The following is a 27,476-nucleotide window of genomic DNA, read 5'->3' on the forward strand; positions in this document are numbered from 1 at the left end:
CCTATCTGGGCAACAAAAAAATCAAATCAAGTGACCGTTAACAGTAAGTTTTCTCAAAATGTGTTTAAAATGTTAATATGCATATATATGTGATGTGAATATAATATATAATGCAGCATGACTATGTAGCAACAAAACCTAACTTTTCAGATAAAATGCATATTGAATGCAAAATACTTAAAATTTGTCTCCAAGGACAGAATGCTCCATTAATTGCAGAATTCTTACATAAGCTGCGTATTAAATTATCTTCAGAGTATAAGTTATTCTTGAAAGGCTTAATACCTAACTTATTATGTACATCCAGGAACATGTGCTGGGCTCTAGTACTTTCTAGGTCTTTCAATCATTTTGTTTTTATCACATTTAGATGCTAATGACTGAAAATTGCAATAGAAAATAATATATACCCATAGCAGCAGTTTCATGATTTCAACCATCTTGCATAAACAACTATCTCCCATTAGATGAGTTTAGCCTCATTACACGAGGAAAAACAACTTAAAGACAGAATATTTTCCTGCAAAATTATATAACGAAGTAATGCATGCTATATTGCAGAAACAATAAATCAGATCAGCATTACTGATGGAGGTAATGTTTCATGGGAACAGTAGCACAGAGACCTATAGTAAAGTTCAGACTTGTAACTATTTTTCTTTTTTTCATACAACAAAACAGGTGTCATTAACATTTGGAGCCAATATTCAAGCCTGAACAGCTTTCTAAATACATTTAAACAAAAGACAAAAGCAGTCATTACTCTAGTTTCTTTTTTCTTTCTTTCTTTCTTTATTTCTTTTTAATGAATTCATACCTTCTGGGGACAACAAATAAATGAAGGTAAGATGAAACCTTTAGAGGCTGTCTTCATCAGTGTTGACACTCTTTCTTGAGGGCTGACAGCTGCTAATGAATTCATTTTAAGAATGACACACAAGATGAACAAATATGCTTTTTTGGTTCTGCTTCCTTTTTGAAGAAAGATAAAAACAGGAGCTAGCACTGATCATAATGGGAAAGCTAATCTGTACTAATTTATGATCAAACAGGAACAATGAACAGAGTCATGAAGAAGTGTTCACATTTTCCTCCAAAATGAAATAACATTGGCATTTTAGATGAATTCCATCATTTCAGCTGTACAAATGGAAGTGCTACAGCTATTATCATGACAAAGGTACTGCCAGAACTTCAGATTCAATGAACCAATTGACCATAACACAGATAGCCAATGTCTCCTTTTCATCCGACAAAGGTACTTTTATTTAGGATTATGCTGTGTCACTGAAAATTTGGCTTTTTTTTTTTTAATTTATTAATGATAAAATTTCTCTTATCATTGTTCTGATATTGAGAGTTTTACTTCTGATTTATGGAAAAAAAAAATAAGCTTTTTCTTTTTCACAGAATTTTAACTCTATTGAAAACATAATAGCCCACAAAATAACTAGCCTGAGTTGTCAGTGAAATTTTTTCTCATTCAGAATTTCAACTAAAAGGTAGCTCATTCTTATCTTGTGTCCTAATACAGTTTGTCCCTCTCTGTTAAGTGTGGTTGTTATCATTAATCTAAGGCCCAACTGTTGCCCACAGATTTGTGTTTATTAATAACACTTGATATGCTTATCTGCTGTTTTTTACTGTGATCACGTGCCCTTCAGCTAGTTTAAATCATGATAGTAATTGCAAATGGATTTCGATTTCATTAGCACAATATGCTCAATAGACAATACTGGTTCCAGTCTCATGTTCCTAACTCTTTTCAGAATACGTATATAATAGGCAAATATTTCTTCCAGTCAAATAATATGGAAATAGTGGAGGATGATTGTCACCTTTTTTTTGTCTAGAAAGAAAGCTAAATCAATCTGTGCTATTTTGCACAGTAGAAAGAACGCTTTTTTAAAGCTGAAGATATATAAATGCATAAAACAATAATTAACATGCAACACTTCAATGTATTACCAAATGAAATACGGGACAAAATTTCTTGCATATGATTTGCATACATAAAGATGCATGAGTAGAACAAAGACTATTTATACATATTGTTCTCTGGAAAAGATCCTCAGAGACTAAGTTAGTGCAACTTAAGGAAGAAATCAGTGTCTCACTTGTAGAATACAAAGTAATACAATGATGCCATCCCAATATTAACATACATCAGAGAGTGCAGCAAAGCGTGGTAAGAAAATCACGTGCCCGCACAGTAGCTCTTATGAAGATAAACAAACCCAATGGTGATGTCCATCGCTAACATTTCAGTGCTTCCATTCAAACACAGAGAATAATTTATTTAAAGAGATGTCAGAAAACAGATGTGGAAAAAGGGTATAATATGTTCTTCCAAAAATGTAATATACTCTGCTAGGAAGTATGCTTGCTACAGGTAAAGTAGCTTGCAGATGAAGCTACTCTAAGACATTATTAAAAGAAATATTAGCCTATAGCTAAAACTCAAACCTAAGTAACTACAGAAGATCACTTTGTCTTTCAAAAATCTGCACAGGTACAAATAATTTTTCATGACAAAAGTGAAGAAAACACATGGGGTACATAATCTCTACTTTTCCACCATTAACCTATCTATTAACCAGTGGCAGAGTAGAATTTAAATTATATATTGTTTAATCAAAAATTATCCTCTAAACTTCAGACTGTTGAAAGTATATATAAGCCTTTAAGTCTTAATGGTGAGTTCAGTGTATTCTGAGTTCCTAGACAGAGAGAATAAGCCTTGAGCCTTTAAAATACTCCAGCACAGACAAAGCAAGGAGGTATACATTTGAAATTACATCAGTAAAAGAGTCATTAAAATGTTGCGTTACCAATGTTTCAGTTTAAGAACTTTTCTAGGAAGGAACTTAGGCAATCTAATAAAATGATAAAAATAGAAATGAAACATGCAACATAATTGTTTAAAATAGATAACAGTAAAGTCATGACTTATAATTAATAGATGTGTCTTAACTATTATTTTTTAAAGTATGCTAATATAGTCTGTATAGACACTATTATGCTGTGTTTCCTAAAAATGGAGATATATAGAACTGTACTTAAGACATTCGCATAGAAAATAATTAATTGAGTGTAATCTCAGATAGTTATTCAATATACAAGTTTTAAAGGCATGGTCCAGTGATTCTTGTCTTTTTCAAGTGGGGCTGATTTTAAGGTGTAAAAATAAAGAAGATCAAAGCTTTTCCCAGTTGTATTTTCCATCATATGATAACCATACATATATAAGTATGTATGTGTATATATTCTTTGCTTTATAATGGAATTTAGGAAAAAATTAATCAGATCAGTGGTCTGAGTAGATTTTTTTTTTTTTTTTTCCTGTAAGGTAAAAACTGCACTCAGCAGTGGACAGAACTGGGTTTGCAGATTCCTACACTTTTCTGAAGCAAACTTTGTTTGTGGGTGACTTAAACCCATTATTTTGTATAGTCTGTATTACAAACCCTCCCACTTTCTGATTCTTTTCTTTTTCTTTTTTTTTTTCTTTTTCTTTTTCTTTTTCTTTTTCTTTTTCTTTTTCTTTTTCTTTTTCTTTTTCTTTTTCTTTTTCTTTTTCTTTTTCTTTTTCTTTTTCTTTTTCTTTTTCTTTTTCTTTTTTCTTTTTCTTTTTTCCTTTTTCTTTTTCTTCTTTTCTCTTCTTTTCTTAAGCAACCACATTTGACGTAAAAAGCTGTGTGCTGGACTTCCACATTTGAAGGAGATTACTTTGTACCCTTTATTTTATTGCCAACAGAGATTTGAAGTAATAGCAGCCATCAATAAAGAGAATGGAACATAAAATAAACTTTTATTGCTTTAGAAACAGTCTGTTTCTTACCTTTCTATAGGGATACATGAGACTTCTGCATGCTTTGGCAACAGATACCTTAAAAAAGCATTTAATTTTTTTGCCAACATCAAGCTCTTTTATGCTTATAGCTGCAAGGAATTGTCATACACAGGTTTAAAATTAAGCAGTTAAACATAATTTAACTATTTAAACTACAAGTTCCATCCTTTGCAAAACATCTCTACTCTCGTCAGCTGGAGTAAAATTTACTGCTGGAGAAAAGTGTCAGGAATCACATCTATAGCTGTTAAATTTCACATAAATGAGATCACACCTTCTGATCTCTTCCTATTGATAATGCTAGTGCTTAACACATTGTTCAGAAATTGTGACAGGACACAGAAGTTCTTAAAGTCACACAAGCAATACTATAATCTCTCACTTTCTGAGGGGGGGGGGGGGGGAAATAAAAAAAGAAGAAGAAGAAAAAGAAAAGATGGAGCTTGCTCATAAGCTCTTAGGCAGAGCTGCAGTGGGTTCGGAGAAATATTACTCCAGGAAAGGAAATAGGTATATGCTATGTCAGGAGAGAAGTAATCTTAGCCTTACTCTTGAATGTTTTGGGAATGAGCTTGTTACTATTGTGTAGATATGATGGAGCCAAATTCCTCCTAAATTTTGGTCCCAGGCATAGAGATATTAAGTTATTGCATTATTAACCATTGAATATATTTTCATCTTTATTCCTGTGTTATGTGCCTTAAAACCTGAGGCCTGAAATGATAGGGACGTCTAATATCAGCCAAGTAATATCAAGCACATTCTTTTTGCTATCTGAAAACTTCATACTTTTATTGTCTGCTACTTTAATTATGCACTGGAATTCAGGTTTTGGGATTTAGATATGATTCCTATTGTTCGTGGTGATTAAGAGATCCAAAGAGGTATTTTTCAAACATATGAGAGACAGTCCTTATTTCAAAGACTGCAGTCTGAAGGACAAGTATAAGGAATAGAATAACACGTGGAAAGGAAATAATGGCCAAAAAATAAAAGGTCTGGTTTGGGATTTAGAGCTCTTTTTTTCCTCTCCTCTCCTCTCCTCTCCTCCTCTCCTCTCCTCTCCTCTCCTCTCCTCTCTTCCTCTCCTCTCCTCTCCTCTCCTCTCCTCTCCTCTCCTCTCCTCTCCTCTCCTCTCCTCTCCTCTCCTCTCCTCTCCTCTCCTCTCCTCCCCTCTCCTCTCCTCTCCTCTTTGCCTCCCATAAGCCAGTACTGTAGAATCACTAGACAAATTTAGCTACGTGTTCAGGCAAAGGAGTACTACATCCCTAAAGCAAGCTGGTGTTGGAGATTCTTTCCCTGAACATTTGCTGTTTCTCTGCTGAGTTTAACCTCCAACTAAGTCATGACTGCCACTTTCATGGCTTTGCCATATTGGAACAGAGGAGTCACCACTTGGTGACAGGGCTTCAGGTAACACAGAGCATCCTATGTTCCCTGGCACACAGCACAAGAGAAGACATCCCTGATGGACCCTATTGTTTTTCTGACTCTTTTTCATCACTGTTTATTCCATCTATGTTCTAATTATACAGTTCTTGCTCAGCTTCTAGGTGGCTACTTAGTTCAATTTGTTTGATTCACTGATCTACACTTCTACACTTTTATTTTTCTTTCCTAGGTGTTCAATAAAAGGTACAAACTTTTTTTTTTTTTTTTTTTTTTTTTTTTTTTTTTTACTGAAAGGGAACTAGAGGAGGAAACTATGTCAGAAAATATCTGTGTAGCATCACTCCTTTTCTCTTTATAAATAGTACACATCCTTGGAGAAATAAAGCTTTTACGCTCTCAGAAAGAAATCTGATCACTCATGGATTAAAAAGGAGATATCTCCTAACCTTCCCAGAATGCAGCTGATGGAAAAAAAAAAAAGTGCTGTGGGTGGAGATAAAAGTTCATTCATAGGTTATAAACTAAATGCAGTGTAAGATCCTGAACCACATTTTGTATTTATCTTTTTTATAGCTGCAACTGTGTTCCTCTGCCTGTATAAATCTTTAATCACAAAGACTGTAATTTCCTCTTCCATACAGATCTTGTCATTACCTGCTTTTAGCCCTGCAACTCATATGTTTAACACCGAACTTTTGTAGAGCAATGAGTATAGAGCATGTATAATGAGATAACAGTCAGGAACGATTCAGGTTAAATCAGTATAAAACATGGATGAAGAAAGCTCCAGATTGTTAACGTTGAAACTGTATTATGAAATATGGTATAAGATAGAAGATACTAAAAGAGAGGTGCTCATGTTTATAATGAGGTTAGATTTAGATTTTCAGAATAGTTTACATAGCTTTAATGTTATATCATTTCTGCTAGAGGAAGGCAAATTGCAGAAGGCCAGTGAGATAGAAACTCATGCTCTGTGCCTAGGGGGATGATTACTGCTGACAGACCATTTAATCTTGTCTAGTTTTTGTATGTGATTTCTTTATGCCTTGTTGTTAGTAAGAGAAAGCCTATATTACATTATGGAACCTTCTTGGTACATTCATCCAAGTGCAATTCTCACAGTTTTACTGGATTAACTTTTTTTTCTCTGTTAAGAGTTTCGTGTTAGGTGAATGGCTAAGACAAGTTTAGATCATTTTGTAAAGGTATTTCAGATTTCCTATGTGACCTTTAGGTATTTCAGATTTCCTATGTGACCTTTGTGCTTTTGTTTAATAGCAGGAAAAAATAGGAAAAAAAAAAAAAGATACTGATGTTTCGTGCTTCCCTGCAGAGTTAAGAAACACTCAGTCTTAATGGACTTGCAGATCAGCAGAATGGAGGAACCCTGCTTCATTTCCTAGAGAAGCAGTATGAGATTCACAGTCTTTCACTTAAATTTAGCAAGTGGAGTCAATTTTTAGGTAAAGATTCTGCAAAAATAAGCCATAAAACTCAACAAAATGTTCTCTGATGTGTTTTACAGTATAAATTTCTGTAAATCTGAGCTAATTCTCCTCTAGTCCCATTAAGGTCAAAGAAGAGATGAGCAACAGACAGACTTTGGTTTCTGTTGCCTATTGTATACATTTATCTTGAGATTAGACGAGCTGCCTTTTAGGGGTACACACTTATCTTCACAGTTTGTGAAAAGGATCTGGGATGCCTAGCTCACAAAACTTCTGCATTTTACAAAATGCAATCCTTGAGTTTCTTCTGCTGTCTTTACTGCTGAACTAGAACTGCTGTTTCTTTATTTCCTCCTCATCATTCTTTGAATATTTGTCATTTTTATATTATTATCATAACCTTTCCTTTCAGTAACAAACATACAGAATTCTCCAGTAATTACTTGAATCTACAGGGAGATAATAAATGAATTTACTGCAGAGTTTCAGTGTTTACTCAGTATTTACAGTAAATAATTTCTTCAAAACATTCCTGAGACATTCTCTTGACTTGGTTGCCATTGTAGTTCAAGTGAAATTATATACCATGAAGTAAAATCATTGAACTGAAATGGTTTATTTCGCTTTGTGGTTGCTATTTTTGATTGTTTATTTTGTTTTGTGTTTTTTGTTATTATTTTGTTTTATTTTTGGAATGGGGTGGTGTGTACACCCAGGCACAGTCATTTTAACACGTGTGATTTTGTTATTGTGATACACTGGGAAAGTTCAGAGTGTTTATTGGTCTTTTAGTTTCTACTCCCATGTGCGTGCTCCTATGTCTAGTATTAGCAAATTAGACTGAGAGTCATACCAAATAAATTATCCACTTGCTTTTCTGTAGTTTATTGAAAGCCGCCTTTCCTAAAGACTTTGTTCTTCACAGAATCACAGAATCAGAATGGCCAGGGTTGGAAGGGACCTCAAGGATCATGAATCTCCAACACCCCTGCCACAGGTAGGGCCACCAACCTCCATATTTAATACTAGACCAGGCTGCCCAGGGCCCCATCCAATCTGGCCTTGAACACCTCCAGGAATGGGGCATCCACAACCTCTCTGGGCAGCCCATTCCAGCACCTCACCACTCTCTCTGTAAAGAACTTCTCAAACCAGCTTCCCTGTGTTTGGATTAACCCTTGATTCTGAACTCATTTTGCATTTGGGGATTTTTGATCTCTAAATATTTAACAATTTTTGGTTTTAATTCAAAAATTGATATTCAACCATTTTTTACCCACAAATTTCATCAGTGTCTTTGTCATTATTACTGTTATTAATAATAGCTTGATTAAATTAAATAGCGCTGCATTTAGTTAAAGAGCATTAAGATCGACTTTGTAAGAGGTTGTAAAAAGGGTATTTGTACTCAGTGTAGACATCTTTTCAAATGCTAGGGAACATACAGTCTTTCATGATTAAACTTAATTATTGAATTTATATTGTATATACTATGGATGACCTTCACAGAGGTCAAAATTATTATCTCTTCATTAGTCTCACAAATCTTTTGTCTCAATTTTGCATATATAAAGAATAGAAATTATCCTAGAAAGGACAGGTGTATGGAAACCACAGTTTCTCATCTTCTCCACTATCAAAGTACCTAGAAAAAATATTTCCACAGAGGCACAGATTAAAATGGATTTCCTCCATTTAAACTGAATTCTTAAAATTTTGTCACAATAATTTTGAGTATCAGTTAAGGGATCTGCTAAAGCTGGACCTTAAGATAGAAATCATGACATGTAGAAACTTGCATTCTTCATATGCACAACAGGAAGTCCAATTTTTTCCAGTTTGTGTATCTCATTTTGTGAATATACTTCATCGGTTAAAAAAAAAAAAAAAAAAAAAAAAAAAAGTTATTTCCACCCTAGAACCCTACCTTTTTAATGGTGATTTACACTTATTGCTTCCATCCAGCTTTGGTGATTCTACTAGTCACTAATTTTATGCAACATATACAGAAATGTCCCATCAACGTGTAATTTCATTGCTGAATATTATTTAAGAAACCAAAGCAGGAAAAATAAGCATATTCTTAATCTTCAAAATATTTCACCCCTGCTCTCCCAGTGGATTATATTCTTCATTAATGAAGATCAGCTCACTTTTGTTTGAGTCTGTTAAAATGTGGAAACTGAAATCCTAATCTTAATTGCCTTCCTGTTGCCTCTTTTCAGATAACACTGTCATTTATCCTCCCTTTTTGGAGCTCTTTTAAATGTGTTGCGGGAGAAAAGGTATGATGTAGCTGAAAATGGGCTGGATGAGACTTTGGGAGTTCCTTTTCTCCCATTACTGTTTGATTGAATGAAAAACCTAGAAGGCTTTAACTCTTAAATTAAAAATTCTTTCTCACATGTCAGTTTTAGTTTTGTCATTTTGATTTGCATAAATCATTTGTCACAATTTAAAAACAGAAGCATAAGGAAACACCTGCCTTGTAGGGACTCTTATTGCTGCTGATTATGTTACCATCTCCTCAAGGGTATTCTCATTTAGTTGCTTTTGGTGGATTTTAAGAATGACAACAGTGTGTGTCTGACCTTCCAGATGATTAATGAGGAAATATTATTGATATTCTCATCCGCTCACTTTTTGACATCTTTCTTCCTTTAATAAACAACTTATCCCAGTGAGGAACTCATGAGTAGTCAGATCTGCTTTGTTCTATATACTAACTGTGTAATGGATACACTTTTCTTTAACCTGTCAGCACACAGAACTCAAACATGATTCAGATCTGTCTCATTCTTCAGTAAAACAGGAGTAGAAGCTCTTTTGAAGTCAATGAAATTCTTCTGGTTTCATGTATGGGAAAATGAGAGAAGAATAAGGCCTTTTGTCTTTATCCAGGGCAGCCATACTGCTTAATAAATCATCATATCAGCAGCTGTTTTGCACTGGGTAACAGTACAGTAATTGATGCTGCTGTCCAGGAATCCACAGAGGTTATTGATCAGGCAGGCACATTAGCATTTCTGTAAAATGGCAGTGCAGGACTGAGGGAGAAATAAGAATATACTCACATTGCCATTTGTAAAGTATCTTTTAATACAACATTTAAAAAATAATTAACTTTTAATTTTTCTTGTGCTATTTCTGCAAATATCTCTCTTTATTCACATTAAAACAAAACAAAACAAAACAACAACAACAACAAAAAAACCTGTATCTCCACATACAATGAAAGAGACATTTTAAACATTTTAATTGCAATGAAATATACTGGTTTAATAATTGTGAAGATTAACTGTTTAGACTGGTGACATGCTATGCAATTAAAAAAAAAAAGGACAGAGGTGGAGAGGATGGATTGGAAGCAGACAGTCAGATCAAGAGATGGTCATCTTTTAAGAGCAACAGCTAGAAAAAATTTCCTGATCTCAGAACTGTATACTTTTCTACTTTAATAATTGTTTCAGAAGACTTTTATTAGTAATTAATCTGATTGGCTTACAAGAAACTTTATAAATAAAAATGAAATATAAGTCTCTCGAATCAAAATAACTCAGTCTCTTACAGTAATCTTATGAAGACTAGGGATTATCATTATTTTTTTTTCATTTTTAAAAACAGAGTATTCAAATAACTACCACAATCCAGTGTTCAAAGAAATATATAGGATAAGCTTGCCAGTCTCTTCAACAATTTTATGAGAGAAGTTTTGACTATTAAAAAAGACGGTATTTACCACATACTAAAGTTTATTATTATTATTGGTATGTTTTGAAGATACAAACTTTTTGATAACATATGATTCCATTAGAAAGAACTATTGTGACAGACTCCATAAGGAATGAGAAAATAGCATATGCTATCTCTATAGTCCAGTATTTAAATCACTTACCAAGAAAGAGCATCCATTCTACCAGAGTGCCATGTTCCAAATATATAATTCAGGTGTCAACCTTTTGGGACTTTGGAGGAAATTGTACCCTTAATTCATTCTCCCAACCTGATTTTTTTTTTATTATTTTTGCATCTAGAAGCAAAAACCTTAATACTGTCATAGAACTTAACATTTATTTTCTAGATAATCCTGCAAAATAGAATATATTTCCACTGCATAAAATTTATGGCTGGAAAATAATTTCTTTCACTTGTATAATGGAGTAGAAACTCATAGATCTTGAGAGAAAGAACACCCATCACTAAAACATTACAATGAACACCCTTAAGAAGAGATTTATTTTATTTTCTAATTATTTTGCTGAAATGCAAACCAGAAGATAGTCCTTACTTGATCCTATCTCCTTATTACTGAACTGTCTGAGATAATTTATGAAGCAACACCTGTTATGATAACTTGCTGTCCTTCCATTTCCTTTCTCCATTTGGCTGTTTGCTCACCTGTTACTTCATGTCTGCCTCCCTTTTTAGAGGTCTTTGAGAGAGAGGAGATGTTATTTCTGTTCATTTCAATGAGACTCGAATAAGAAATTTTAAATAGAATTTCCAAGGACTATTGCAAAACATCTATTTCTTGAGTAGTAGAAGAATATTGTAATTAAAGATGGAAAAAAAAAATGCAGAAAACATTGCTAAGGAATCCATTCACCTAATCCACCTAAAAGGTGAATTCATTTTAGAAAAGAAATAAAGAATATTTTGATTCCTAAGTCAAACAAGAAAGTCAAACAAGATTCCTGCAAACAAGAAAAGTAATGGTAGCAACACAGATAATTGGAAAACTATGGGTTTGGATGCTACAAGGAGTATAGAATCTGTGTTCACTTTTTCACACTTTATCTTACTAGATCATATTAATATGCAGGGAAAAAAAAAACAACAAAAAACCAGCTCTCTGTATCCTCTATGAATTTTTGAATGTTCTGACAGTTCATGTTCTTACTTGTAATGGAGCTGACTAGCTTGTTGCAGCTGTTTGTTCAGCAGACCTTGAAGCCCTCCTACTGGAGTCATTACTAATTAAAACAAGCCAAACTCAAAACTAATTATACGTCTGAACCTTGGAACGGTGCAGACCTAATTGCAGACCTACGTACCTTCCAGGAAAAAAGAAAAGAAATAATAAAAAAAAAAAGCATGTCAATAAGTACTGTTAACATTCCATAGGAAACTTTGTACTATTCTTTCTACGTATCCCAGAGGTTGCACCAAGTGGATACAGGATTCATGATGGGAGAAAGTGCAGCAGGTGATTTTGAATTGCACGTTTGGAGCTGCCTCACATACAGCTGCAATGGGAAAATGGTCTGTGTGTGCTCCCTGGAGATGCTAAAATCACAAGTACGTGATCTTCTTATTGACCAACAATGAAACTCCTCACAGAATAATTAATGGCCAAGGCCCCAGTTTCTGACAGCTCACATTAAAATTGTAGGCAGCTGGCATGTCTGAGCAAGGGATATAAACTAGATGTGGCTTGATAGAAGAGTGATAGAAGTATTACAGCACTGAAACACTCTTCATGCTATAATGATACTCAAAAAACGCAGCTGTAAATAAGAGGCAATAAATCAGATTTTAATGGCAGTATTTGGATAAAAGTAATTGCTAGGTGAACAGTAGGGGAAAAAAAAAAAAAAACACAAAAAAAGCCAAAAAAAACCCCAAAACCCATAAATACACTAATTAACAGCAATATGTGATATGTGAACTAATTAGTTCTCTTTACACCTAACTGTTATATCATCTTCCCACTTCTGCTATGCAGCAAAAATAGCATTTGTGTTCATATAATTTATTGTCCATTTTCTATGTTCTAGAACATATATTGTTGCATATATGAATTTGTGAATTTTGGCTGATCTGAAGACTTTTCTTCTGTCTCTTTCTTGGTCCTATACTTTAGCAGAAACTCTAGGTCAGAACTGTAAGCAAGTTACCTCTTGATTTTGCTTTAATGGAAAGTTATTTTATCCCAGATACTAATAGTGTTTTGCAAAACTTTACAGAAGAATTTCAGGGAAGTCTAAATGTGCTTTTATTGGCTTAAAGGTGTTTTTTTGCTATACACAAACTGGCTGTAAAAATTCTGCTTAGACATCCTGAAGTTTTCCATCCTGGCTTTTTACCTAAACCACAGCAAATTAGACACTTTGGGGTAGTACAAATGTGATTTATGCAAGTGGTATCTGTGTTTTTTAAGTTAATTACTCAAGTTTATAGCAATGGTCTTTCATAGACAGTTGTGACAAAACTGGGAGGCGAGGATAACCACAGAAGACAAGTAATTAGAGCAGTCTCATTCACAGGAAACTACAAACAAAAGTTCTTGAATGACCAAAAGATGAACTCTCTTTAGAAATACAGATAAATATTTCATCATCGTTTTGCTGCTGGTTTGGAGAGAATGCTACCAAGACAGATAAACTTGTCAAACACATTAAGAGTAGTTGCTTTGATCTTGTGCCATAGCATAAATGTACAGCATAGAGATTAATTCTTTCTTCTCATTAGTCATTTTATGGCTTTCCTTCTTATCATTTCTTGTACACTTTCTTTTAAAATTTATTTGAAATGCACTTACAGAATCAATATTCTGTTCATGAGCTATCCAGGCATTCAGATCTTGGATTTGGACTAAAGGAAAAGGTGCAGAGAAAGGATACTTGTTCCATAACTTGATTACCTATATTCAGGAAAAAATAAAACTCGGGTAGGGAATTGGTCCTGTAGGAGTTGTTCTTTCTTCATCATTTCTATTCTTTCCCTCAGAGTATTTTTCTGACAAACTACATTATATATAACATCCTATTCTTGTTCAATATCTAAATTGTGGATCAGTTTTTTCCCAGTGCACTGATCAAGATCTTTGTAATGAAGTTTAATTTTCTACATAAATTACTGAAGTATTGTAGTCAACTGAGTGAAGCCTGAGGTAGAAGAACTGTTCTAAATTGATTTTTTTTTTTTTTTTTTTTTTTTCCCTGCATAATTCTATTTCAAGGGTAAGTGATCTGGCATCAAGGCTTCTGCTTCTTTTACAAGAGCTGTGCTCCATTTTTACATTGTTCCATTAAGTGCCTGCTAACTTGTAGACTATTGTCATCTGCACATTTTCACATTCCATTTTCCAAATTGCATTTTGTTCAAGATAACACAGAACACAGAAACTGATTTCCCAGCTTTACCTTCAACAATGGTCTACACAGCTAAAGGCAACTAAAGCTGTTCCAAACTAGTATTTGTTGTTATGAGAAAAAATATGACAGTGAGAAATGTTGAGGAATATTAAATGGATGCATAAATATATATATTCTTAAAAGAAACTAAATTATCTCATTTGAATAAAATGAGAATCAACTGTCATACACAAACAGTGAATAAGAGGATCTGTTAAACAACTGGGCCTTCATTTGAATTTTTACATAAACAGCTGCAAAAAAAAAATCATTTCTGATTTTGGATGTTTTCTTTTAATAACTTGGAGCGGTTTGGCAGATATTAAATATTACAGTCTGGCCAATATGTATGTACATTATAATTTAACCTTACACTGAAATTATGTCTTCATTTATTTATGTCAAACTTCCATGTAACCTCACTAAACAGTGAATTTTGCTTTACAAGGTTTAATCTCAATGCCCCTTGAATGCAAGTCTTTACTGACAGTAGTAATCTTAATTTGGGCTTGGAGTATGAGGAGAACAAGTATTCTGTCACTAGAGAGAAAAAGAAATCCTCATTTATCCTAATTTTTGTAGTTACATATTCTTATGTGATATATTTCATTTGCTGTGGCATTTTAAAAAGTCACTTTTTTATTGTTGACACAAAATAAATCACTGTGTTTTTAGAATTTAAGCCTAGGTTGAATTGAATATAAACTATTACAAGATTTGTATGTGATTAGTTATATCACTTGAAACAGCATTCAGAATAATCACGGAAACAGAGAATATAGGGGTTGGAAGGAACATCTAGAGATCATCAAGCCCAATCTCCCTGCTGAAGCACGTTACCTACAACAGGTTTCACAGGTAGGTCCAGGTGGGTCTTGAATACCTCCAGAGGAGAAGACTCCACAGCTTCACTGGGCAGCTTGTTAAACTTCCCTGTCACCCACACTGTAAATAAGTTTTTATGGAGCCTCCTGTGTTGCAGTTTTTTCTCATTACCCCTTGCCCTGACCCTGCACTGTGCTGAAAAGAGCCCAGCCCTACCCACTTGACTCCTGCACTTTAGATACTTATAAACAGAGATGAGATCCCCTGTTAGCCCTCTCTTCTCCAGACTGAACAGCCCCAAGTCTCTCAGTCTTTCCCCATGTGGAAGGTGCTCCAGGCCTCTCATCATCTTTGCAGCCATCTGCAGGACTCTCAGATTGACTCAGTGTGATTTAGCATTCTTAAAGTGTCAGTTTAAACTTTGTGGTTTTAGAAAACAATCCTAGTTCTTTAGAAGCATTACCACAGTGAATATTGTTTCTTTCAATGGCCTCTGAAGTCATGCGAATCACAAATAACTTCAAAGTCTGGGAAATGGGAGAGTGATATGCTAACATCTCTTGACAGTAAGAAAACTGCATTTTTAGGAAGTGACAAAGTGATAAAATGAATCCAGAGATGAAGGAATAAATGGAACAGTTAGACAAAAGAATTCGAGGAGAGCCTAAGTTGAAGGAGATAAATTGCATCATGAATTTCAGTTATTCTTTTAATTGTATCATTATTTTTTCAGCAGACTTGTAGTAGAGGAGGACTGATTTTGGTACATATTATAAAAGCAGCTTCATCTTAACGATTGCTAGCTTGTAACATTATTTGAGATCCAAGGGGACAAGAAGACACAATTCTATGAAGTGCTCAATTCCCACAGAAAACAGAAAACAGTAAGAACTAATAAAATTCAGCATGCACATTCCCAAAATCTTGGAGATTCAGTGCCAGAAACCTGATGTAAATCTGCTTGAATTGAAATGTTCCCATCATTTTTCTTTTCATTTCATAAGGCTACATCACAAAACTTTTAAAAGATTGCTCGCAAATTAGCATACTTGTAATCAATTGGGGAACTATCTCCATCCATATGCTTTTTGGAAGGACATGTATTTTGTCCCAGACTCTTTTTACCTGTGTGTCACAACTGTAAATAGTGGTCTGCTGAGTAAGTGTCATTTGTCTCATGCTTTGCTTCTGTATAACAAAAATGTGTGGACCATTTGCTAGTCCATTCTATCAATACTTTGCCACATTAGTATACTGAGGGAAGAGCAAACAGATTTTTGGAACAGGTGTAAAATAAAGGACAAGGAGAACTAAGTAATAAAAACTGGCTTATTAAAACACAAAGGAGACCTCCAATGGGAGTAAAAAGAAGAAAATACTGAAATGCAGTAGTTCTGTGAGAAAGTATAAAAAGTAGAAATATTACTGTTAATGTCTTAGCTTAAACTCTTAGCACTAATAAAAATGTCTTCATAGCATTAAAGAAAGTGAAATGTTGGGTTTAAATCTGATGTATGTATATATGTATACTGATAAATATACATATGTATAATAAGCAGACTTTCACAGATGAGTGTGCTGTGTATCCTTATTCCACATTCCTGTTATTCACTGAAATATATTGAACTCTTTCACCACAAATGTGTGCATCCCCTTTTCAGACATATAAAACAGGAGAACACACTTGGGGGAAAGAAGAATTTCTTGAGACTGCCATAATGTTTCACAGATTGGATTTCTGTGGCTTTTTCCTAACTTCCTTTTCTGGGAAACAGGGTACCAAGCAAATGGGATGTTTTTACTCTGAGTTTATCTGACAGGAATCTAACCTGCATGGCAAATTGTTAAAGTCTAATAGGAGCTTGTTCCAAGCTGTTTTATGTCAGTTCTGCAATACTAGGGCAGGAGGGGCAACGTGACATTAATATTGCAATAGTTTAGGCTCCCTCCTTGCACAGGATCAGATTAAGTTCACTGCATAACTCACAGATGTATGTTCAATGATTGCCGTTTAAGAGTGAATCTTTTGGTTCACGTCCAGCTCAGTTTGTTATAACAAACAAGTCATATTTGCTTTTGAATTGCAACGGAAAATTGGATGAAAAGGAATGCAGAAGTGCTTTCTGGGGACCATTTATTTGTTAAAAGGAAACTTGAAATCAGGGTTTTGATTACTCGAGTGCTGTTTACCATTTAATCTAACTTGATAGAGTAGGAATTTAAGAGTTCTCAACATCTTGCTTCAGATGCTTAACAACTTTTAGTATTTAGGTCCCAGCTGAACATTCTAACTCACTCAATGGGGACATGAAAACAGTGACCTACCTCTGAAAACATCTTTCTAAATCAGAAAAATGTGCACTGTTTGACTGGAAAGACAATTTTGTAAGTATAAAAATGGGAATTTCAAATCAAAGCCCACAGGCTCCAGTTTCCTCCAAATGAATAAGCAACAGCACATGACAGGATGTACATCAGCTGGCCAATGTCTGTAAAATTTGGGCACAGTGCTGTGCCCTAATGGAACATATAGTGTGCGTATACTGGATGATAAATACAGTCCATGGACTTACTAAACTTGTAAAATATTTTACTGGGGAGGAAAAAAACCTGCACATATTTTATTTTTTTAATTGCTTTAGAAATAATAAACAAATTATTCTCCAGAGAGTACTGGTGAGGAAAATTGAACTTACTTCCATGTATAGCAAAACCTTATGCACATTTTCTCCCTGTTCCTTCTGACTCAACTTTGCTTTGGATTCAAGTTCCTTATTCTTTTCCATCTCTTTCTGTTCTCTCTCTCACCTTTTACCAGTTTTTGAGAAAAGAGCATTGTTAATGCAGAGGTTTAAACACAGACCTTAACCCTACATAAAAAGTCTGAGGAATAAGCAGGAGGGTTGAACTAGATGATCTCATCAGGTGTCCAAACTGAATGATTATGTGATTATCTGATAAATTCAGACATTTTCCTTGCTTTGAGGAGGAATAGATGTCTAAAACCCATCAAATTACAGGAATGCATATCCAACTCATATCTAACCTTCCCTGCTCGCATAAACACTAGCCGTAATGCTTTATTGATCAAAAAAGGGCAGTCTCCTCCCTGCTCTTTGCCTAAGAAGGTGTTAATAACTTATACCATAGAAAATAAGAACATAAAAGGCTATCAATACTTAAATAAATAGTGCTTTGAGATACTGATTAAGAAACAGATTCAGAAAAATATTACTGACCGTCAGGAATGAAGTCTATGGATATTGTTCTGTTTTTTTGTGTGTGTAAATATTGCAACTTGAATTACCCTTCAATGTCTAACAAAATAATTTTCAAGAAAAAAAATATTTTATATATCATCTGAGCAAGAATTAGAATCATAGGCTCATCATCAAGGTCAGAAAAGACCTCCAAAATCATCTAGTACAACTGTCCATCTACCACCAATATTTCCCCACTAAACCATGTCCCTTCGTACCACATCTAAATGTTTATTGAGCACCTCCAGGGATGGTGACTCCATCAACTCCCTGGGCAGCCCGTTCCAGCGGCTGGTCATTCTTACAGAGAATAATTTTTTCCTAAAATAAAACCTGACCTTCCCCTGGTGCAACTTAAGGCCGTTCCCTCTTGTCCTATCTCTAGTTATGCTGGAGAAGAGATTGGAACGCTTAATTAATTCCTTTGAGGCAGTTTAGAAAAATTCCTTTGAGATACTTTAGGTCTAAGTATCTAAGCAGTTGATGATTCTGATGTGGATTTGAGTTTATTTAAGAGGTTCTAGCCTACAGATACTGTATATCTCTATTGCTTTACATATGTTAATATTGCATTATCACTCAGTAGTTTCTTTCTGGCATCCTTTTCTAAAATATCTTTCTTATTTTGCGTATATTATCTCCAGAGTCTCTGTACTCTTTGGAAACCTAATATAATACAAGCTGCTAAGACATTACCTATAAAAACTCTATCTGCTACAACAATTGTTCTGAGGGAAACTGGTAAACAAAAAACAGTAATGTTAGTTGCATAGCAATGACATTAGATTTTATCAGTGAATAGTACAGATAGCTGTAATGAAAGGTAAAATAATTGTGTAAAAAATAGGTGTTATAACTAATACATGAATAAGAATATGCTTTACAACTTAAAATTATTCTATTTATTTTTAGTGCAATACGAAAAATGTGTCACTACTACTAGTTAACATAGAAGAGAAATATGTTGTCACCATCATAGCTGAATTTTAATGTTACATATAAAACATAAAAGTTAGTTATATTTCTATCACATTAATAATGAGATACTGCATCAAGCAATGCATTCAAAATGTTAGTATTTGTTTGCATTAACATGTAAAGACTTCAGGGCACATAGTCAATCCTCCTCCTTTTCCCTACAACAAAGGCTGCAGGCATTTTGATTTGAAGCCTCTTGGTTCATATTTGTCTCTTCATGATCTCTACCATCTTCCTTGTTCAAAAACAAACAAAAAAATCACATATTTTGCAAATAAATAAATACATTATAAATAGTCTGGTGTTCTCAACTAGGAGAATGTTATTCATTTTCAACAATTCCACAGAAAAACAGAAAATTCTTTCTGATTACTTGAGGTGGCACAAATTCAGAATGACTCCTCTGAAAACAATGAAGTTGCTGTGTATTTTCACCATGGTACTTTTTCAGGGAAGATACTCACTGAAAAAAAAAAGAAAGAAAGAAAAAAAAAAAAAAGCAAAAATACACCACTTTATATCAGCTGAAGTACTAGACCAGTGCCTGGGCAACAAGGCAGTTGAAAAAGTAGAGCATATATATATGTGTGTAAGAGTGAGAGAGAGAAATGTATTTATTATTAGACAATCATGGAACATTCCTATTATTGCTGGAATAACAATATCCACAGTGGGGAATTCTGTCTGAATAAATAGTCAGTCTGGTGTTGAATATAAGCCAGTTAGCAGATTGACTACAAAGATGCCATCAATTTGAATCAAGAGGATGCTTTTACAAGTTGCAAATGCCTTCTGACTTTTTTTCTGACTCATTAAAGCTTTTATGACTCTTGCCAGATGTTTAAGGCCTCAGGGTAAGCAGAGGGAAAAATGACAAAAGAAAAATGGGTAGATAAAGAAAAATGAGAACTGTGCTGCATTTTTGGTTCCAGTGTAACATGTCTGCTCTAGAATTGGCTTTTTGTATGGATTTTCATTGACATAGTTTCCTATAGTCCTTTTATTCTTTTAGGGCCCTGTGTGTTTTTACATTCAAAAACAAAAAACCAACAACCCTTCTGGTTAGCCATAATGCTGCATACTTTCGAGCTGGCTTTTTTGCTGCAAATTATAGGTCTTTTTACTCACTATTTGGGTCTGTTTTGAACTCTGTCGAAGTTTAAGCATAATAAACATAGACTGGAGACTTGGTAATTTATTTATTTTTTTTAATCTCTCAAAGAATATTCCTTAAGCATTATCCCTTAAGAAACCAATGTAAACATCCTTTATGACTGAATTTTACTGAAACTTCTTTGAAAAGATATGTTATTGCTATGTTTATTATGCATTTCTACAGCAGCACTCCAGTAGCAATAATGTACATAATACAACAGTCAACTTTTCACAGTACATTTCATTCCACCTCCTCAATAAAGCATAGAAATCTCCTAAGCTTGAAATGCAAAATCAGTTGGCAGTTTTGGGCCTTCATGAGATACAGTGGTTTCCTGATTTTTGTAGACATTCAGTGTTTGCAAATCAATCTTAGTAAAGCTCCCATTATAGCAGAGCATGCCCATGGCTCACAGAAGTGTGGGTGGTAATACAGCTTATAGCCTGGAATAACACAGGGAAGGTACTCAGTGCCAAAGAGATTGGCTCATGCTAAGCTGTGGCAATGAATTTCCCTTCCTACAGTTCAAAAGCGGAGAGCCAAAATATTCTGGCTCCACACTCAAGTAGAATTCAAAATTTCCTCTTAAATGATCCATTGAGAGCCAGAAAAATTCTTACCAGCACAAGCCAGAAGGAATTGACTGAATTAAAGCGTAAAGCAAAAGAGGCATAGTGGATATTAATACTTACATGTTAGGGACAGTTTTGAATTTATTTCAGTAGCATGATTAGTCAGTTGATTAATGGAAATCTCAACTAAATCCAGTTACAATTGTAATAAAATCTTGTAGTCAAAGAAAGGGGCTTAATATCCCATGTCTGTTGCAGTTGACAAAAACCTATCTTAGAGCTACCCTTTCTAGTGATGAGGTACATGATTAGGTACTAGTAGAAAATGTGTCTCTTGAGACCATCTGTAAGACCATAGCTCTGTTTCAATGAATGTTTAAGTCCAACAAGACATATTATAGTAAATAATTAAGAGTTAACAATAAAATTTAATAAAATGTAATAATTGCCCTCATTTTTGTAGTAGCCCATTTATGCCAAAATTTTCTGAAGTCCAACATGGGCAACATTGAACAAACATGTCAAATATCAAAAACCCTTCCCTTTGAATTGGAATTTTTGTGTTAGATTTTTGTGTGCCACCTTCTGTATCCAACTCTGATCTTGCTCACTGAGGTATGAGTAATTCTCCTCAGGAAAGAAAATATTAAAACCAACTATTTAATACCATGGACAACATAGAAAACGGTGGAGTACTTTAATGATCGCAGCCCATCAGTACAGAAACTATGCAACTGCTCTTATAATTTGCTTTACAAGTACAGGACTCCCAGAAAAAGGACTAAAACTGTTAGAACTGAATACTGGATAATTAGTCTTTCAACTATTGGAAAATCTTGGCATAATAATATGAGTTGGAAATGGAACTATTAAAAGCAAAACTTTTGATTGTTGAGAAAAAAAATAAAAAGGTTATATGGTAAAAATAGTTACACAGACAGACTGGGAGAGACATAATTATAGTCCTTCTATTGTCTGTGTGTGACTACTTTATGGCATTAATTACTGAACATATGTAAATGTATTTTTACTACTACTGTAATTGAGTTCATTAAAAACAAACCCACTGTACAGTATTTATGTGGTATTTTTGGCCCAAAGTCTTATCTAAAGAGATTTTAAAAGGATTTTTTTTTTTTTTAAATTATTTTCAGGTTAAATAGTTGGGGAGCAGGGAGTCTTGCAAAGTGTTTAGATTTTAAAGCTGCATCAGTAAGTAGTCTTTTGCCTTTAGTTGCAACTTTCTCATCAGGTACTCCAAGTCAAGCTAAAAATATGAATTTCTTTTTTACTTTGGCCTGTCTCTACATTTCCTCATCCTAGCAAGATTTCAAGCTGAAATGCTAAACAAAGCAGCATTGTCAGCTCTAAAAGTGCAAGGTTACAATGGATTGATGTCCCTTCTGCCCCTATCCATTCCAGGATAGTTTCCAGAAGAAGCAGTAACTCCAGCTGTAATATAAGCATTGTTGAGGTCCTGTTCAAGCTGCAGCAGCCTCCTTAGGCTTTCCCTACTACAATCACTCCTGTACCAGTGGCTGTAAATTTCTTCTGCAGTACGATCACAACATCCAGCTATCACAGAATCATAGAATGCCTTAGATTGGAAGGGACCTAAGAAATCACCTAGTCACAATCCCCTCCAGTGTGTATGGTTTCCTTCAATCTGCACTGTTCAGTCCTCATGAGATGATGAAGATGGTTTCATTCTTCAGCTTCTGACTGTTTTACCTAGATTAAACTTACCATTACTTAGTGTCAGGAGATATAAAATACACTGATGTATTCTGCCTCAAATAAAGGTGCTATGGGGAATTGTACAAATAAATAACAACAGTGAGGAAATGCTTCATTACAGAGATGGAACAGATTTGTGGGTCCTGCTTGCAGTTGCTTCAGGTTTATTTTGACTCGGATTTTCCAGAGTCAGATAAAATAGAAATTGTGTTAGAAGGATTCCAAGATTAACTCTACTGCTTTAGTCATTCTTGTTAATGAGCATGAGTTTTTTTCTAGTTTACTCACAGGCAGATTTGGAACATTCAAATTCCATTCCCCCAGCCCCCCTCACACTCCATTCTTGGCTCCTTTACCCCTGTACCATAAACTTGCCTCTACCTTGTGATAAACTGAATTGCTCCCTTTGAGTGAAATACACATTTGGGATGGGAAAGAATGGGGTATCCCCCGCTTCACTGTGACTAAATTCAACTTCTGAACACAGCTAAGGAATTTCTAAATAAAGTCTGGGGGAATCTACATAGCCTGATACTATTTACATGCATAACTAACACTCTTTTTTTGCCAATCATTCATGCAAACATCTTATCAAGCACTACTGTCTTAACAAATTTGCAGGATGCATGCTTAGGCCAGTTGTTAAAGAAGGAATTTGCTGAGGGACAGACTCTTCTTCGGGAGTACAAGGAATCATATATATATATATGTTTTTTTAGCAGACCTGAATGGGAGGAAAACCTTTCAGATTTGAGCAGATGTCAAAGCTGCCTAACAACTGCACTGCACAATTCCAATACTATATATGCAACTTGTGTGGTAGAAACAGGTTTCAGTTGCATGAAATGTTGGAAAAAAAAATTATGTGAGAGATAATTTGAGGAACAAAACAATTTATTTTTTTTTTTCCAAATATCTATGTTATTGTCTTGTTTCATTGTTCAATTGGGTGATGTTTTCCTAGGAACTGTAATTACACACATTGTAATATTTCTAGTTTTTTCTTTTCCTAAAATATATATATCTGAGTACTGAAGGAGTAGAGTACACAAAAGAGAATTCTGAATACCCCCAGAAATTCATACCAAGCTCAATAAATGACATTTATCTTAAAATCATTCATATTATTTTGGTTACTGTTTATTTCTCTCACAGGAACTAAGTTTCAAATTGGAGTCTTTTTACTCTTCACTTAAAAGTGTGAATTCTTTTCTTCAAAGACAACAATTGAACATATTTGAAGGAAGAAGCTACTAATAATTATTTTACATGTGAGAAAACGAGGCAGAAAGGAATTAAAACACTTGTTTAACATCATGGAAGAATTAAGGGAAATATGCCCATTCATGAAAGTATGGTTCAGAAATAGTGAGATAAACTAAAAGCATTCCGAAAAGCAAATCCTTCCAGTTTCTAGTTTCTAGAAGATCTTACGTTTGCTTCTTTTCCTTCTGCTCCTCTTGAAAACCAAGCATGAGTTGGCAGAGATAAGGGATCTACCATGGAGTAAATACTGTGGTAAACAGCTTTGTATCTAAAATAGTCTGCCAAAGACTTCTTTTATTCCTCTAGAATAGCCACATCAAACAAAGGACATCTCTGATTTTTATTTCCTATTTCACATGAGCAAGCTGACAGAAAAGATTTTGGTTTATGAAAAGTTTTCCATTAAATTAGCATTCAAAGCCAGAAGTTTAAATGTTATTTAAACTCCCATTTCAACATTCTATTACCCTGGAACAAAAACACTAATATCTAGTATACTAAGCACTTCTGTATTAGCAATATCTTGTGAAAAATGAGCTAGTCCTGAAGAAATATTCCTGGTTTTGGTAACAAGCATGTGTACTTCATCTCATTTGAAGGTTACTTTGGTTTCAAAAATTGAATTTTTCAATTTATTGTAAGATAATCCAGAACAAATCTCTAAATACTATGACAAGGTAATTTTTAACCAAACAAAATGTTATTTTACTGTTCATCCATTTATACATATGAGGCTTCTGTAATGTCTTTTAAATCTGTTCTGAGAACAAACAGCTTCCAGGCAAATCCAGTTTTGACTTCTAATTTCCTAATACTGTACACTTGAAAGTGGTGTCTGTGTCAGACTCCAAGATTGATTCTCTGCTTGGTTATACTAACATAAAACATACTGATGAAAGATTCTGTAATTGCCATTGGTAATAATGTTGGATTTTCTGTTCTTGGAAAGTTTCGATCATTGGAAAATTGTTTCTTGATCCAAAAAGAAAAAAAAAAAAATCTAAAAAAATGTTTTAAATTTCTAAATACTGTTTTGTTGTTCACTTGTAATAGGTGTTTGAACAAGGGGAGTTTCCTTTGCTGTCTTTACAGAGGTCCTAGGACTTCAGGAATACTGAAGGCCTTGTTGCAGTGTTTGCCCAACTTTGCTTTGGGGATTTTGAATCATGTATGTGATTTGACCTTTGCAACCTGGATGTACCCTACTGAAATGCAAACATTATTACAAAAGATTTCCATATGGGATTCCTGATATCATTAAGAAATAAATTTTGGTGCCTGATCTGTATTCATAGGGGCCATCAGAGGGGCAAAATCACATGGAATCTGTGATTAGCACTGTTGTTCCCAGGTACTGGTGCCCATACTCAGCTATGTTATATGCAAACTAAATACCATTTACCAGCAAATTGATAGCTTGATGTCTTCTTCAACCATCTATTGAAGCAAGATTATTGCAGATAGCATGTTCAACTAATTTCCCGGCAGTTTAATTTTAGTTGTCTCAACTACTATTTCCTGTGACGCAGTGTTATTGTAACACGCACGCTCAGTTAACAAGGATGATGTGAAGCTTATTTTTTTCTATTCTCAGTGGATGTACTACTGAAAAATAACTGGAACGTGTACTTCAACAGGTGTGTTAGTCTTGGCTATTCATCCAAGCTTGATTTCCAGATGCTTTTTGCTGTTCCCACACCTCATCTTATCTCCCATCCTGGATGTGCAACGTAAGAAAGGGCAATCTTTTCAGGGACTTGTATGCCTATATTGACCTTTGGAAGGCTTAGAAAATGAAAAAGAACATATGAAATTGAACAAGATGGATTTATAGTGTTTCTGGCAGCTCAGGTTAAACAAATACTGAATAAACTCAAAACAGAGCTGTCCAAATTGCACAGTTTAACACTTCAACCCTTTAGAGTGACTCATGGGATACTGATATAAGGATATTTACTTATTCTGATTTGAACTATGAATCATGCCAAGCAATGCTGAAGATTGAAAGGCCAGCTAAGTGTGCTTGTAATGAACCTCTCATTGCAAGTCCAGGTCAGATTCCATATTCTGACATTGATGTTCAGCCTGTCAGATGTAACCATTTCACATCATTAATTGACAACATTGCCTTCAGCAAAAGAGAAGTACAGGAAAAAGTGTAGGTAACTCTTAAGGTCTTTGCTTTTGCTGAAAATTAGAAAAGATAAATCTGTACTTAACCAGGACAAGGAGGCTGTATTTAGTGGTGTGCTTAGAAGAGTTTAAAATTTGGGTTTGGAAATATAATATTTGTTTGTTTTCTTTTTCTAGCAAAGTAGTATTTTGTGAGTTTTCAACCCAAAATCTATTTTTAAAATCAAAAATGCCCCAAAGCAAGCTGTTTTCTAAAGATTTCACAAGATTTCTAGTGTTAATAAAAATTTGGATGACAGCCTTTCTCTGGTTTGGATATAACTTCAAGTTGCAATTATGAATTTGTAGTAGAAACTCCAATGAATAACTGAGTACCCTTACATTGTATGCAAGTTCCTAATCTGGAATTATTTAGAAGTTCTCTTGGACCTTTTAGTCCTAAAAATTGTCTATAAGCAGTAAGCAATATTCAGAGTTGAGTTTTATAATACCAGAGAGTAAAACTTTAAGAGCTAAGGAATCCCTTCACTTGTGAAATCTGTAGGGTAATTTTAAGCAGTAGAATGTAACTTCCCAAATAGAAGAATGCACTATTTTTATTGAACAATATATGTAAGTCTTTATAGAGCTCAATAGGGGACTTTACTATTGCCCCAGAAAGATAAATCAAATGAAATTCCCTGATGTAACAAAAATCTAGAATTTCATGTATTATTGCAGATGTGAGTTCTCTGGAAAAGAGAAGAAAAAAAACATCCTTTGGCTAAATAAACTAATGTGCACAACATACAAATGCAAACAGACCACTTACTAATGATGAAGAGCTTGTGAGCATGAAATTCTTGGTTTTATTATTCTAGACCCCAGAAGGATAAAACTGTTTACATATAATAGTGTTCATGCTTTCAACTAATCACATGTGCTCACCCTTTTGTGCCAATGACAAATTTATCTCAAGGTCAAAAACAGAACTTCATAGAGAAGAGACACATTAGTGCCTGGGCTTTCCTTTGCTCTGTTTTGTCTTCTTGACAAGCTATAATTTTATCCCTCATGGTGGAAATCAACATTGGGATTTGATATTATTTTAATTTCAGCCGTTCAGGTTTGCATTTCTCAGTCTTGGCCTTTAAGCAATGAGTTCAATAGACCTCTGGGATTGGTGGTATGTGAGTATCAAACCAAACAGAGCATCTGAGAGATGTTACTGTTGAAAGAGACATCCAAGTAACAATTCTACTCCACCTTTCTCTTCAGAATGGAACAGGATAATAATTTACAGATAGTGCATCCATCTGCAATGTTTAATAATCTGAGAGTCCAGCAAAGACAGTAGACAGAATGTTCCAGATATTCCTACAACTCTCTTAATCTTTGCTTAAAATAGAGAAGAGAAATATGTATATTCTTCCCTTTTGGAAAGGGAACTGGAACTATGTCCTGGAAATTTGTCAAGGAGCAGTGACATTGTAATATTTTCAGCAGTTGAAATGTTTCATATGGTTTACAGTTTTTCAGGTATTTGAACCAATACAGTTTAGGTTTAAATAGTGCCAAATTCATACCTGACAACTGGAGTTCTGTAATTTACCTTATGGATATACACTGAAATTATTTTAATAAAGAAGTTCAAATGGTTAGTTTAGTGTGTTATTGTTCATTGATTCTCCATCCATTATTGTTTTTGCTGTACTATTGTAATATATTTCAGACAGGA

The sequence above is a fragment of the Meleagris gallopavo genome, chromosome 1 (genome assembly GCF_905368555.1).
Source record: "Meleagris gallopavo chromosome 1, MGAL_WU_HG_1.1, whole genome shotgun sequence".
NCBI lineage: Eukaryota > Metazoa > Chordata > Aves > Galliformes > Phasianidae > Meleagris > Meleagris gallopavo.